Below are 14,104 nucleotides of genomic sequence, written 5' to 3' on the forward strand. Positions count from 1 at the left end.
CTCTGGTATAAAGTCAGAACATCTGCTTCTCAGCCACTGCCTGTCACCAAGGGAGTACCCCAAGGCTCGATCCTAGGCCCCATGCTCTTCTCAATTTACATCAACATCATAGCTCAGGCAGAAGGAAGCTCTCTCATCCATTTTTAAGTAGATTATACAGTCTTATACTCAGCTGGCCCCTCCCTGGATTTTGTGTTAAACGCTCTACAACAAAGTTTTTTTTAGTGTCCAACAAGCTTTCTCTGCCCTTAACCTTAACCATTAACCATTAAAACAAAGGTCATGTGATTTGGTAAGAAGAATGCCCCTCTCCCCACAGGTGTGATTACTACTTCTGAGGGTTTAGAGCTTGAGGTAGTCACCTCATACAAGTACTTGGGAGTATGGCTAGATGGTACACTGTCCTTCTCTTAGCACATATCAAAGCTGCAGGCTAAGGTTAAATCTAAACTTGGTTTCCTCTATCATAATCGCTCCTCTTTTACCCCAGCTGCCAAACTAACCCTGATTCAGATGACCATTTTACCTATGCTAGATTACGGAGACATCATTTATAGATCGGCAGGTAAGGGTGCTCTCGACCGGCTAGATGTTCTTTACCATTCGGCCATCAGATTTGCCACCAATGCTCCTTATAGGACACATCACTACACTCTATACTCCTCTGTAAACTGGTCATCTCGCAAGAACCACTGGTTGATGCTCATTTATAAAACCCTCTTAGGCCTCACTCCCCCCTATCTGAGGTACCTACTGCAGCCCTCATCCTCCACATACGACACCCGTTCTACCAGTCACATTCTGTTAAAGGTCCCCAAAGCACACACATTCCTTTTCAGTTCGCTGCAGCTAGCGACTGGAACGAGCTGCAACAAACACTCAATCTCTTCATTCAAAGACTCAGTCATGGACACTCTTACTGACAGTTGTGGCTGCTTCGCGTGTTGTAATGTTGTCTCTATCTTCTTGCCCTTTGTGTTGTTGTCTGTGCCCAATAATGTTTGTACCATGTTTTGTGCTGCTACCATGTTGGGCTGCTGTCATGTTGTGTTGCTACTATGTTGTTGTCATCTTGTGTTGTCACCGTGCTGTGTTATCATGTGTTGATGCTTTGCTATGTTGATGTCTTAGGTCTCTCTTTATGTAGTGTTGTGGTGTCTCCCTTGTTGTGATGTGTGTTTTGTCCTAGATTTTTATTAAATGTTTTAAAAAATTATTCCATCCCCTGTCCCCGCAGGAGGCCTTTTTGCCTTTTGGAGGTCTACGTCACCAGCCTCTAGGAGTCACTGAATTGTCTCATTACGAACACCTGATTCCAATTCCCCTGATTAGTAATTGTATATACAGTATGTGCCCTCTGTTCGCAATTGTCTTGTCAGTTATTGTTCCCATGTCCGTTGGTCTGTGAGTACCTGTGCTTTGTTATTTTGGCTTTCGTGCTGCGTGTATTGTGCACTTGTTATTATGGGTCTCGTCCCGTGTATTGTTGTGCATTTGTTATTACGGGTCTCGCCCTCTGTAGTGTATTATGGGTCTTGTCCCGTGTATTTATTACAGGTTTTACCTCGCTCTTTTGTTTGGGTTACATTCCTGTGTTTTTGTATACGTGTTTGTTTTGGGCTTCGTCCCCGTGCCTTTTCATGGCATGTCGTATATTTTAGGTGGAGTATTAAACCCCCCTATTATGAATTCCTGCACCTGTCTCCAATCATTTATACATTTATACAGGGTTCTCCTATGGGGACAGTATACTGTTGTATTTACTGTAGTGTTTTGTGAACTGTAGTATGGTATACTGTAGTATTTACTGTAAAGACCAATGCTGGAGTAGAGAAGCAGGTACGGGGAGTCAATATTTAATAAGGAACAGACATGGACCAAGACAGGAACAGGGTAACACAACGACATACGACAATTAATCCTGAAGCGGGGAACACAGCTTGGGAACAGACAGATATAGGAGAGGTAATGACACAGGTGACTGAGTCCAGGTGAGTCCAATAATTGCTGATGTGCGTGACGGGGGAAGGCAGGTGTGAGTAATGCTGGGGAGCCTGGCGTCTTCGAGCGCCAGAGAGGGGGAGCGGGAGCAGGCGTGAAAATGTACTGTTGGGTTTTTCTGGACTGTAATATACTGTAGTATTTACTGTAGTGTTTTTGGGGACATTACTGTAATATTTACTTAAAGTGTTTTTGTTTTATTGTCTTTTACATAAGTGTGTGGCTTTCTCCTTCAGGAAACAATAACAACAACAAACAATAATATTCTATAGTTTGCTACATAATTCTTTAGTAAGTATTGTAGTATTCTATAGTAAACTGTAGTATTTTAGATAGCACCATTGTAGCAGTATCTACTAGGCACAGCATGGCAATCTGTTTTTAATTGACCTTCAGATGAGCATGAATGCTCTTCAGCTATTTCTGGCCGTCAGCTGCCTGCCTGTTGGCTTGACTGAGCTGGATCTCCATCTCATTGAGGTATCACTAAATGTTCTTTTTCAGCCTGAGGGCCTCAGTACTGCTCCGGCACTCTGCCTCAAGAGAACTCTGCAGGGTATCAATGGCCCTCTGCAGGTTCCTCTTGGACTGCTCCATCTCCTCATCCTTCTCAGCCAGCTTGCGATCAATGTCAGCCTTGACCTGATTTAACTCAAGCTGAATTCTGAGAATCTTTTCCTCCTCATACTGCTCTCTAAGCAGGTCACAGTCATGGTGAACAGACTGCATGCGTGGGCTAGTGCATTCTTTGCCTGAGATGAGCAAGGACAGAGGGCATTCATATTATGATGAGGGTATCTTCATTCACAAATAAAGAAAATGTATTGTCTAAATTACCTTGACTTCCTCCTCCAGCTGTCTCTTTAGATCTTCAAGCTGTTGACTGTACAAATTATTTCCTCTGGTTAGCTGAGACAAGATATTCATTTTCTTCCAACTGTCTACCAAATTCATCTAAAAAGTAACAGGTTGAGGAATAAACCTTAGCTTGTCACCTTGTAATGGGAATTTTAATGTTTGTGCTTTTCTTATAACTCATTTCTGGGTTCCATTCATGTGCTATTCTATAAACCAATTTTCATGTTCATGCAAGTGGCTGACTGAACCAATCCTCACTATCAGTAACTGCAATTTGGCAGTACGCCCAGACCTTGTTTTGAGGACGAAAGATATCTCAGTTTCAAGGTCTCAGCTTAGAGAGAAGAAGCCTTGTGAGGTATTGGTCTGTCACATGTTATGAACCAATATTTTTCGGTCACTTGAATTAAACAAAACGGTAATGATTAATTAATTATGCTGAATCATGCAAACATAACTTGTCTGTGTATAGTCGTGTATATAAGACAACTGCTGGGACTGCCCAAGGAGAGCTCCTGATTGACATGTTGTCACGCCCTGACCTGAGAGAGCCTTTTTATGTCTCTATTTAGGTTTGGTCAGGGTGTGATTTGGGTGGGCATTCTATGTCTGTATTTCTATGTTGGGGATTGCTTTGTTTCGGCCGGGTATGGCTCCCAATCAGGAACAGCTGTACATCGTTGTTGCTGATTGGGAGTCATACTTAGGCAGCATGTTTTTCCTTTGGGTTTTGTGGGTAGATATTTTCTGTTTAGTGTTTTGCACCTGACAGAACTGTTTTGGCTGTCGGTTTCTTGTTTTTTGTGTTTATAGTGTTCTATCTTCAATAAATTCATGATGAGCACTAACCACGCTGCACCTTGGTTCACTCTCTCCAAAGACAGCCATTATACATGTGTACTACGGCGCATTGAGTTGGTTGGAACCTCTCCAGCGTGCTGACAATAAACAAAAATGTATATTAAGATTGACTTCGAGTGTCCCTGTGTAAGAATTTCCACAACAACCTCATTCAGCTTTTCTATTGCAATATCCAGAGACAGCAGTTATTCTACCTGTCGTTACCAGATTGAAGGTTTTCTGAGTTGTAATGTCATTGAGGAATCTTTGGGTTTCCTCATACTTGGTCCTGTATTAATTGGCTTGGTCTTCTAGAGTTCTGCTCAACTTCTCCAATTTAATCTTCAGGAGGTAAATTCAAGAGGTAAACAGTGACCAAATGGAAAAAGCTTTGTTACTTTTTACCTTCTCCAGTTTCTGCTTCACTCTCTGCAGGTTGTTTACCTGCTCCCCTAGGTTGGCCACACTGTCAGCTTGTTTCTTCCTGTGGCAGTTGTAGCCTAGTGCTGCAGAGTGGCCTCTTCAAGGTCTTTGCAAAGTTTCTGGATCTCTATCTACTTCCAGCCTCTCACTAATCTCCTCCAGCTCTCTGGCTAAATCTGCTCTTTGCTTCTCCACCTTGGCTCGAGCAGTACTTTTTCAAGAGCCTCTTCCGTATGTATGGTTGAAGAGTTAAAAAGGACATTGTACTTCATTACCTGAAGCTCCTTCAACCTATTTTGACGGTGGATTATTATGGCCTGTTCATTGTTAATCCTACAGATCAGATTACCGATTTCAAAGTCCTTCTTGTGTAATCAGTGGAATCCTTCATTTGTAGATCGATAAGACAAATTGCTTATTAATGTTTATGCATTTGTTTGCAGTAGTAATATAGTAATATTTTGTTATGGCTTAAATCTTACTTCTTGAGGCACTCCTCTAGCTGCTGTTTGTCATTCTCCAGGTCCATTACGCTCTCCTGGGACAACTTCAAGTCTCCCTCCATTTCCTCTTGGCTCTTTCAAGATCCATTCGCACCTTATTCTCTTGCTCAAGGGACCCTTCAAGCTGCAGAGGACAATAAGCAAACAAAAATTGCTAGTTAGTGGTTTGTTAGAATGGAAAAATGCTATCTAATCTCTATATAGGATCTCACATCATCAACTTGTTGCTCTCCCCTGTGTGAAATATCCCATCACTCACCTCTTGGACAGTTTGCCCTTTGACCCACTCGTTCCCTACTTTTACCTTTGGGTGACAGAGACCCTTTATGAGGTCAGCAGAGTTCAGGCCCATAAGATATGACACTTTGTCAGCACCTGGGAAAGAAAATCAGTGAGTTGTAATGCTCTACCTATGGATTCACAGAACTATCCAATGCTATGCTTTTGGCTTTTAGCCTGCTCTCATATTCCGTTCCATCAGCCTCTGCCTGCTCCTCGCACTGTTTCTGCTTGAACCTCATATTGCCATAGTGCATGATGGCACCAGTCAGCTTATACACTGAGTTTTTCTTCTCCACGGTAAAGCCCAGCAAATCAAAAGCACTCTGTGGAGGATGAGAAAAGCACATCAATTTAGAAGTAAGAATTGGTCCTGAAAAAAACAACACCGATATTTCATGATGCAATGATGCTCTGCTATCGTGGATATTATTATTTCAAACCAAGAACAAGGTAGGCTACAATGTTTATTTGACATATGCAACATAAATCCATCTTTTGGATTGACAACATGACAAGCTGGCTTGAAATTCAACAAGACAACACTTTGTTTTCCCAAACCAAAGAATTTACGACTGTAATACCTAAATTCAGGGGCCAGAGTGATGGTAAAGTAACACATCTGTTCCCAACATCAGCGTCATCAATAGACAACACTTGTCTCCCCCTGGGAGATGAAGGTGTAGTCATATGGATTAGCTGTCACCAGCAGCGTTTCCGTATTCCCATGAGAGCGGGAAGAGAGACATAGAAAGACAAATGTAGACATGCTATTACATCATTATTACACAACCCAAATGAATGTAGTCAATGCACCACTGTTATCTAATTGTGGTAGTGACCCAGTAATTCAGGTTTCTTGTTTGACAAGATCTGATAGAAGATGTGGTAGTCTCTCTCAGCCTTCAGCTCAAACGTGTCAAGACTTTCCAGAAGGTCTGGAAAGAAGGAGATTTAGAACAGTAGAAAATTACATTTCTTTTAGCCACTTTCTTTGGACATGTCTCAATTTAGCAGAAGCCAGTTTTCCTAAAGTGTCAAAATTAATCCTGATAAATGTACCTAAAACATAAAATGTTTGTTAGTTTATTTTCAGGTGATTAATGCTGTATTAAATAAATCATATCTATCAGAAACTCAAATCTTGAGGAGTTGTTATTTCTGATGGTCTTGGCATTACCATAAACCTCCAGAGCTGGGTTAGCCTGGATGATTTGGTCCTTAGTTTCCTTAGAATGTTACAGAAACACATATTAGCGTCACGCCCTGATGTGTTTCACCTGTCCTTGTGATTGTCTCCACCCCCTCCAGGTGTCACTTATTTTCCCCAGTGTATTTATCCCTGTGTTTCCTGTCGCTCTGTGCCAGTTCATCTTGTATGTTTCCAAGTCAACCAGCGTTTTTCCCGTTCTCCTGCCTTTTCATTCGCCTTTTTCTAGTCCTCCTGGTTTTGACCCTTGCCTGTTTCTGGACTTTGTACCCGCCTGCCTGACCATTCTGCCTGCCTTGACCACGAGCCTGTCTGCCACTCTGTACCTCCTGGACTCTGATCTGGTTTTGACCTTTTTGCCTGTACACGACCATTCTCTTGCTTACCCCTTTGGATTAATAAACATTGTAAGACTCCAACCATCTGCCTCCTGTGTCTGCATTTGGGTCTCACCTTGTGCCTTGATAATTAGATACTTGGCTACAGAACCACTCAATCGTCAAAATATGCAGGCAAAACCTGTAACAGATTGAACACCTTGTTTTGGACGGCTGTATCTTTCTTCCCACCACTAGCTGCAATGCTTGCAAACTGGATGAATCTCTTGGTGTTCACCGTCTTTCCAGCACCTGATTCTCCACTGGAAACACAGTGATCTCGGCAAACTTGCGAGGATTCTTTTGTGTACTCTGAGAGCCTTTGAAACAGTCTGTGAGAAATTAGATGGTGTAGACAGTTATTAACCTCTTCATCACTTTAACACCTTGTTCTGATCAACCTTGTACTGTATGCATGAGTTCAACTTGGCTCATGTTCAACTTGGTCACTTGAAGTAAAGCACTGACCTTCCCATTCTTGGTCTGCACCAGTGGAGGCTCTCAGAGGAGGAATGGGAGGACCATCCTCAGTGAATTTCATACAAATTTAAATTGTAAAACATTCAAAACGTTATACTTTCTAGATAAAACTATACTAAATATAATCATGTCACCAAATAACTGATTAAAACACACTATTTTTAAAAGAAGGTCTACAGTAGCCTCAACAGCACTCTGTAGGGTAGCACCATGGTGTAGCCGGAGGACAGCTAGCTTCCGTCCTCTGGGTACATTGACTTCAATACAAAACCTAGGAGGCTCATGGTTCTCACCCCCTTCCATTGACTTACACAGTAATTATGACAACTTCAGGCTAGAGGACGTCCTCCGATCAGAGCTCTTGCAGCATGAAATGACATGTTGTCCACCCAATGAAAGGATCACTGAAAGCATAAGCTACAGCTAGATAGCACTGCAGTGTATAAAATGTGGTGAGTAGTAGACTCAAAGAGAGAAAATAGTTGAACAGTTTTGAACAAATTCATTTCTTCCAAAATGAAGAAGAAGCAAGAGTCTTTTTTTTCTCACTTTTACTTACTTAGCTAGCAAATGCAGCGACCTAGTTTAGCGTACTGAAACATCCTGCTCAAACAGAGGGATGCTATGTTAGCTAGCTGGCTATGACCTTCCAAAACAACACTGGAACTCTTCCAAGTCAAGGTAAGCTTTTGGTATTAGAAATGTATTGCCACCAGGGCCCGCCGGTGTAACTATTTACTGACTGTACACTAACTTTACTGCATGATTGTAGCAGGTTTACTAACAGGTTAGTTCTATTAGCTATGCTGACTATGATGTTACTTTAACTAATATGGTGACAACGATGTAGGCTGTGTGTGGTGGTTTGGCTTGGAAAGGTTTTTTCGCCTCGTCACATACAACTGTTGTGTTGTGCACTGAAGTCTACAAGGGACGAGAAGGAATACAACGTGGCTGCTATGAGAGTGAACTCTGTTTACGTGTGATTCATTTTCCAATTCTGTTGAAAAACGTTTCTTAAACGGGGATAAACCTACCTGAATTTGTCCAATAAACTCTCCTTTGCAACTGTTGGACTAATGATTACACCTCAAATTTGTCTCTCAACCTGTGTGCATTCTACATTGTAAACTTTCATTCATAGGCTAGGTTGTAGCAACCTCGTGATGGGTATAGGAACATTTGAGTATCATGTAGTAGCCTAAACCCATCGCTGTTACATTGAGCTGGGTGAATGAAATATAAATGAGTCATCCAATATGCTGTAATTGAAATAAGGCCATGCTCATGACAAAAAATTGTCCTCTCTCATCTTAAATGGCACTGACTGCCACTGGTCTGCACAGTGACCGAGTCGCCTTCGTGGCTGGTGACGGACGCCTGGACAAACTTCTTCGGCATTTCCACCATACATTCCCGTGTCTCATTACATCACTAATCCTTTGTCAAAAGCATAGCAATAAATCATACAATTAGATTCCGATGTATGTAACAATAATCACACAATAAAAGTGTATGGAGTGTTAATTTACCTTGAACACTGCTAAGAGGTGGATAAGGATGGATGCTTCAGAACTGTATTCCTGCAATAGCGGAGATCAAATATATAACCTCTGTAGGCCCTGCCCTCAAAGGCCAAGGACACTGTAACCCATGACCCCCCCTACGCACAAAACAAACACACGCACAAACCTCACAATCACCCACTGAGACACAAACTACTCCTGACTCCAGAGGGACATGCCACTCTTGCCCAGAGGAGTGCATTGTTGTCTGTCTACCTCCCTTGGCCAGCATTCCACAGCTCCATTGTGATTGTATGAGATAATATCCAGGGAAATGCAGATGTCTATGCTGTGAGTCACATATATATACAAGCACTCATTACCATCCCCAACACTTCATCTGTCACTGTCAGTATTGCTCTTTTCATCTTCTTTGTTATCTAGGGTTTAATATAAGTCTCATTTTGGCCCATCCACCTTTCTATATCTCCATCTGTCTCAACCCAAGGGGAACGGCAGGGATGGCCGCGTTCACAGCTGAATGTGCATGTGACAGTGCTGGTGTAAATCCTCATTATCACTCATCCAACTATTTGTTTTGAAAAGGTCACATTGACTGATTGAATCACCTAGCTGATCCAACACATACACTTGCGTTAAAGTGTTGCTATGATCTTGTTATTATGACTCTACATTATTTATAGCAATGTGATTTGGAACATTCCCATTCCTCTCTGAAATGCTACATAGGAAATACAATCTTGACTCTCACTCGTCCAATGATAGCAGAGCTAAGGGAGCAATAACTTTAAATTAACACTTGCCTCAGTGTTATCTGCTTAGAACACCAGGCATGAACTCTTCATAAGCCAATCATGCTCACTGTGCTTGCCAACCCGGGCCATGCACAGACCTTTTGGGGCAAAGTTCCCGCAACCACAGTCACAGACTCTTTGAGCAATTATTGCAAGAAGAAGGGAAGGTAGCACAATCTGATGAGTAAATATTTTGAATAGGAATAAATGCTGCACTTATTAACAACGACCAAAACAATTCCAGTCAAAATAGAAAATTGTAATTAATACTGTAGCCCACCATTCCTATATACCTCCCAAGCCCATTTGTTTCCACAATCCAGAGGTACACACTGCACATGCGAACATGCTTGCACAATTGCTGCGCAAATGTAGCCTATCATTACAGCCATAAATAATGATGCATTTTCAAAAAGCAAGATAGGTTACAGAAATACAATGCGTTTTACAGCAGCATTTGGAGCTGAAAGTCATTCATGTTAGCAGCCAATATCATCAACTAGGGATATGTCACTTCCCTGGAGTCCAGAGCAAGCAAAATCATACGGCCTACTTGTAGCGGACGATGCAGGACAGATGGAAAGGATGTTCTTTCTGGCAGAACCACGCCATCACTTTGGAGGGCAGCCTGCCAGCAGAGTGCTCGTTGCCAGCCACCATAGACTGATGTCTTGATCACATACTGTATGCCTGCTGGTTTATAATGCTGGTATCAAAAGGTGGACAAGTATCCAGAAATATATTTTTGTCAAATGTAGAACTGTATCACATTAGGGTTGAATAATATTGACTGTATGGACATTTTTCACAATTCAAACAATCAAACTTGAAGGTATCAGTGTATTTTGCAATAAACTGTCTTTACCCAAGTTATTTCACAAAATAATATTTACTATTTAAAATGCAGATACCAGCTGTCAGTACAGTTGGTGCATACATGATGGCCAACATTACTATGCTGGACATTTTCCTGCGCAGTGGAAACAGACACACAGCTTGCCACATATTTGCTACCTTTTTTATACCTTTGACGTTTTATCACATGGGCTTTCATTTTAATTTCTACATGACAATTAGCCGAGATACACATCAGAAAGAGTGCCGTTTTGGCGGAACACTCTTCATTACTGCTGAGTGCTAAAAGACATGTATCTTTAAAGGCTTTTTATGACCTACTAAGACTGTAATATGTGGTTGTGTAACCCTTGTCGTTTGTAGTTGAAGGAGAAGTGGACCAAAACGCAGCGTGGTAAGTGTTCATGATATTTACTTTCAAGAAACACTCAAACAAAATAACAAAAGGGGAAAAACGAAAACACACAGTTCCGTCAGGCACATAAGCTAAACAGAAAATAACTACCCACAAAACACAGGCGGGAAAAGGCTGCCTAAGTATGATTCCCAATCAGAGACAACGATAGACAGCTGCCTCTGATTGGGAACCCTACTCGGTCACAACAAAGAAATATGCAACATAGAATGCCCACCCCACATCACACCCCCGCTCCGCCCGCTGATCCTTCCGCTTTTGTGTAACCGGACCATGGATCGTCGCCGGAGGCTCTGACCTGGGAACCGCCGCTGGAGACTCCGGACTGCAGGCCGCCGCTGGAGACTCCGCACTGCAGGCCATCTCAGGAGGTTCCGGACTGCAGGCCGTCTCAGGAGGTTCCGGACTGCAGGCCGTCTCAGGAGGTTCCGGACTGCAGGCCGTCTCAGGAGGTTCCGGACTGTGTATCTCGGCTAATTGTCATGTAGAAATTAAAATGAAAGCCCATGTGATAAAACGTCAAGAGGTTCCGGACTGTGAACTGTCGCCAGAAGCTCTGGACTGGGAACTGTCGCCGCAGGCTCCGTGCCATGGATCATCACTGGAGGCTCCAGGCCATGGACCATCACTGGAGGCCTCGTGCCATGGATTATCACCGGAGGCTCCGGGCCATGGATTATCACCAGAGGCTTCGTGCCATGGATCATCACTACAGGCTCCAGGCCATGGATCATCACTACAGGCTCCGGGCCATGGATCATCACTGGAGGCTTCGTGCCATGGATCATCACTGGAGGCTTCGTGCCATGGATCATCACTGGAGGATTCGGACCATGGATCATCACTGGAGGCTTCGTACATGGAGCCGGAACAGGTCTCACCGGACTGGGGAGACGCACTGGAGACCGGGTGCATGGGGCTGGCACAGGATATACTGGACCTGTGGAGGCGCACTGGAGGTCTGGAGCGTAGGGCTGGCACAACCCGTCCTGGCTGGATGCTCACATTAGCCCGGCAAGTGCGGGGAGCTGGCACAGGACGAACTGGGCTGTGAAGGCGCACTGGCGACACAGTGCGTAGAGCTGGCGCAGGATATCCTGGACCGAGGAGGCGTACTGGAGACCAGGAGCGCTGAGCCGGCACAATCCGTCCTGGCTGAATGCCCACTCTAGCACGGCAAACGCAGGGCGCAGGCACAGAGCGCACCGGGCTATGAATGCGCACTGGAGATATAGTGCGCATCACAGCATAACACGGTGCCTGACTGGTCACATGCTCCCCACGGTAAGCACGGGAGTTGGCTCAGGTCTCAAACCTGACTCCACCAATCTCCCCGTGTGCCCCCCCCCCCCAAAAGAAATTGGGAGCTGCCTCTATTTCCTCCTTCGGACGGCGATACTCCCCGTCCTGCCTCCAGGGTCCTTTCCCATCTAGGATTTCCTCCCAGGTCCATTTATCCTGACCACGCTTCTTGGTCCTTTGGTGGTGGGTAGTTCTGTAATGCTTGTCGTTTGTAGTTGAAGGAGAAGTGGACCAAAACGCAGCGTGGTAAGTGTCCATGACATTTATTTTCAAGAAACACTCAAACAAAATAACAAAAGGGAAAAACGAAAACGCACAGTTCCGTCAGGCACATAAGCTAAACAGAAAATAACTACCCACAAAACACAGGTGGGAAAAGGCTGCCTAAGTATGATTCCCAATCAGAGACAACGATAGACAGCTGCCTCTGATTGGGAACCCTACTCGGTCACAACAAAGAAATATACAACATAGAATGCCCACCCCACATCACACCCTGACCTGACCAAATAGAGGAATAAAACGTCTCTCTAAGGTCAGGGCTTGACAGGTTGCCTCACCTAGCTACCTTAATGGATGCACTAGCTGTAAATTGTTCTGGATAAGAGCGTTTGCTAAATGACTAAAATATAAATATGAGTCGGTTTGTTGATCGCTCTCATAGAATTTGGTTGGGTCGGATCCACCATGGTCCACCAGAAGCAATACATTTACATTACATTTAAATAATTTAGCAGACACTGTTATCCAGACAAACCCCTCAAGCCAAAGCACCATTATCTCTGCCATTACCACACTTATTGTCAGGTTCGGCCACTAATTTCACTCTGGACTTTGAAGTTCGAAAGTATGCATACTTACTTCAAGCAGTGTGAACGGAAATTGCACAACTTTAAGAATATATGTGGGACTCTAGCAGAGATTCACCAACTGTTCCAAGTCTATTTAAGTGCTGGCAGTTTATTCCAGGTAGAAAACTGAACTGACTTTTATGCCAGTGATTACAACAAGAAGATTGAAGATTCAGTCGCTGTATTTCACTTCAAATCTGACAACACAGCCGTTTCAAATGATATCACTGTCAAAGGCACAAAGTACAGAAAGAGAATGTATGTTGTGATGGGGAAAGATGAGGATGGATTGCAAATGGTTGAGATGAAGGTGATCCAGGTCCATTGCTACTCTTCTGTTCATTCTGTTTTAGAGAGGCAGCAGGCTGTGCAGCTAGTTGATTTAGGTATTCACTGCCTAACAGGAGTAGCCCAGGACTCAAACTTGATCTGCATGAAGACCTTCTTGATTATTACTCCTTAGTAGAGTACAAGGTATGTGGCAAATCAATGACGATCCTTCATCATTCTTTCCTTTTGTTGTAGAGCCATGACAGCGCTAGTAGAGGAGATAGGAGAGGCAGTATTGTCAGTACTACCAGATTTGCCTGAGGAGACCACGTTCAACCCTCCAGGACAAGGGAAAGGGGGATACCAAGTCAGTTGTCCAACTGAATGTATTCAACCGAAATGTGTCTTCCACATTTAACCCAATCCTCTGAATCAGAGGTGGTTGTAGAGGGAAAGCCAGACCTGCAACTTCTTAAAGAAGAAGACCTACTATACAGGAGCACATCAGACCAATACAATGCCGGAAGCTGCTTAATGCATGGAGATTTGAAGGTATTATATTTTGCTAAAAGATTTACAAGTACTGTACAGTTGAGAGGAAATGTTTGAAATTGTATTACTTTAAATTGTATTACTTTAGTTGAGCAACTATTTTACTTCCAAGGAGTGACACAGCTGGTGCCATCAAGGATATATCAACATTTGAGCCATTAAGCCCTTCCCCTTCACAGTCATCCTCCACATCCAGCACAACCCGGTCAACAATGAATACGACCAGTACTGTAGACCTGGACATCTGGCCGGAGAACTTCACTGTCCCTTGGGGCAAAATGTGCATCAGCCATCGCCAGAGGCACACTGCCAACCCCTGGAGAACGAAGAGAGATGGTGAGAATTACAGTAGGTGCAATGAGAGTTATTGAACCTAATCCAACCAGAGCAGATTGCCGTACAATAGCTAAGAGGATGGTACAACAGTACCCGAAAAGCTTTGCTGATACAATGAAAGATGGGTCTACAATTGGGAGTGGCTATGGATCACTGTTAAACCAGATGAAAACACGCGTTGAGCATAAGAATCGTGATAATCCTCTGGTACGACTAAAAAAGAGAAACACTC

The 14,104-nt window shown here is 43.5% G+C and overlaps 1 pseudogene; it reads right to left on the minus strand.

Annotated features, from left to right (window-relative positions):
- Window positions 1-4,620: 4,620 nt before the first annotated feature.
- On the minus strand, window positions 4,621-8,372 carry LOC123741835 (myosin-7-like; annotated as a pseudogene).
- Window positions 8,373-14,104: the final 5,732 nt, after the last annotated feature.

The sequence above is a fragment of the Salmo salar genome, chromosome 03 (genome assembly GCF_965601325.2).
Source record: "Salmo salar chromosome 03, fSalSal1, whole genome shotgun sequence".
NCBI lineage: Eukaryota > Metazoa > Chordata > Actinopteri > Salmoniformes > Salmonidae > Salmo > Salmo salar.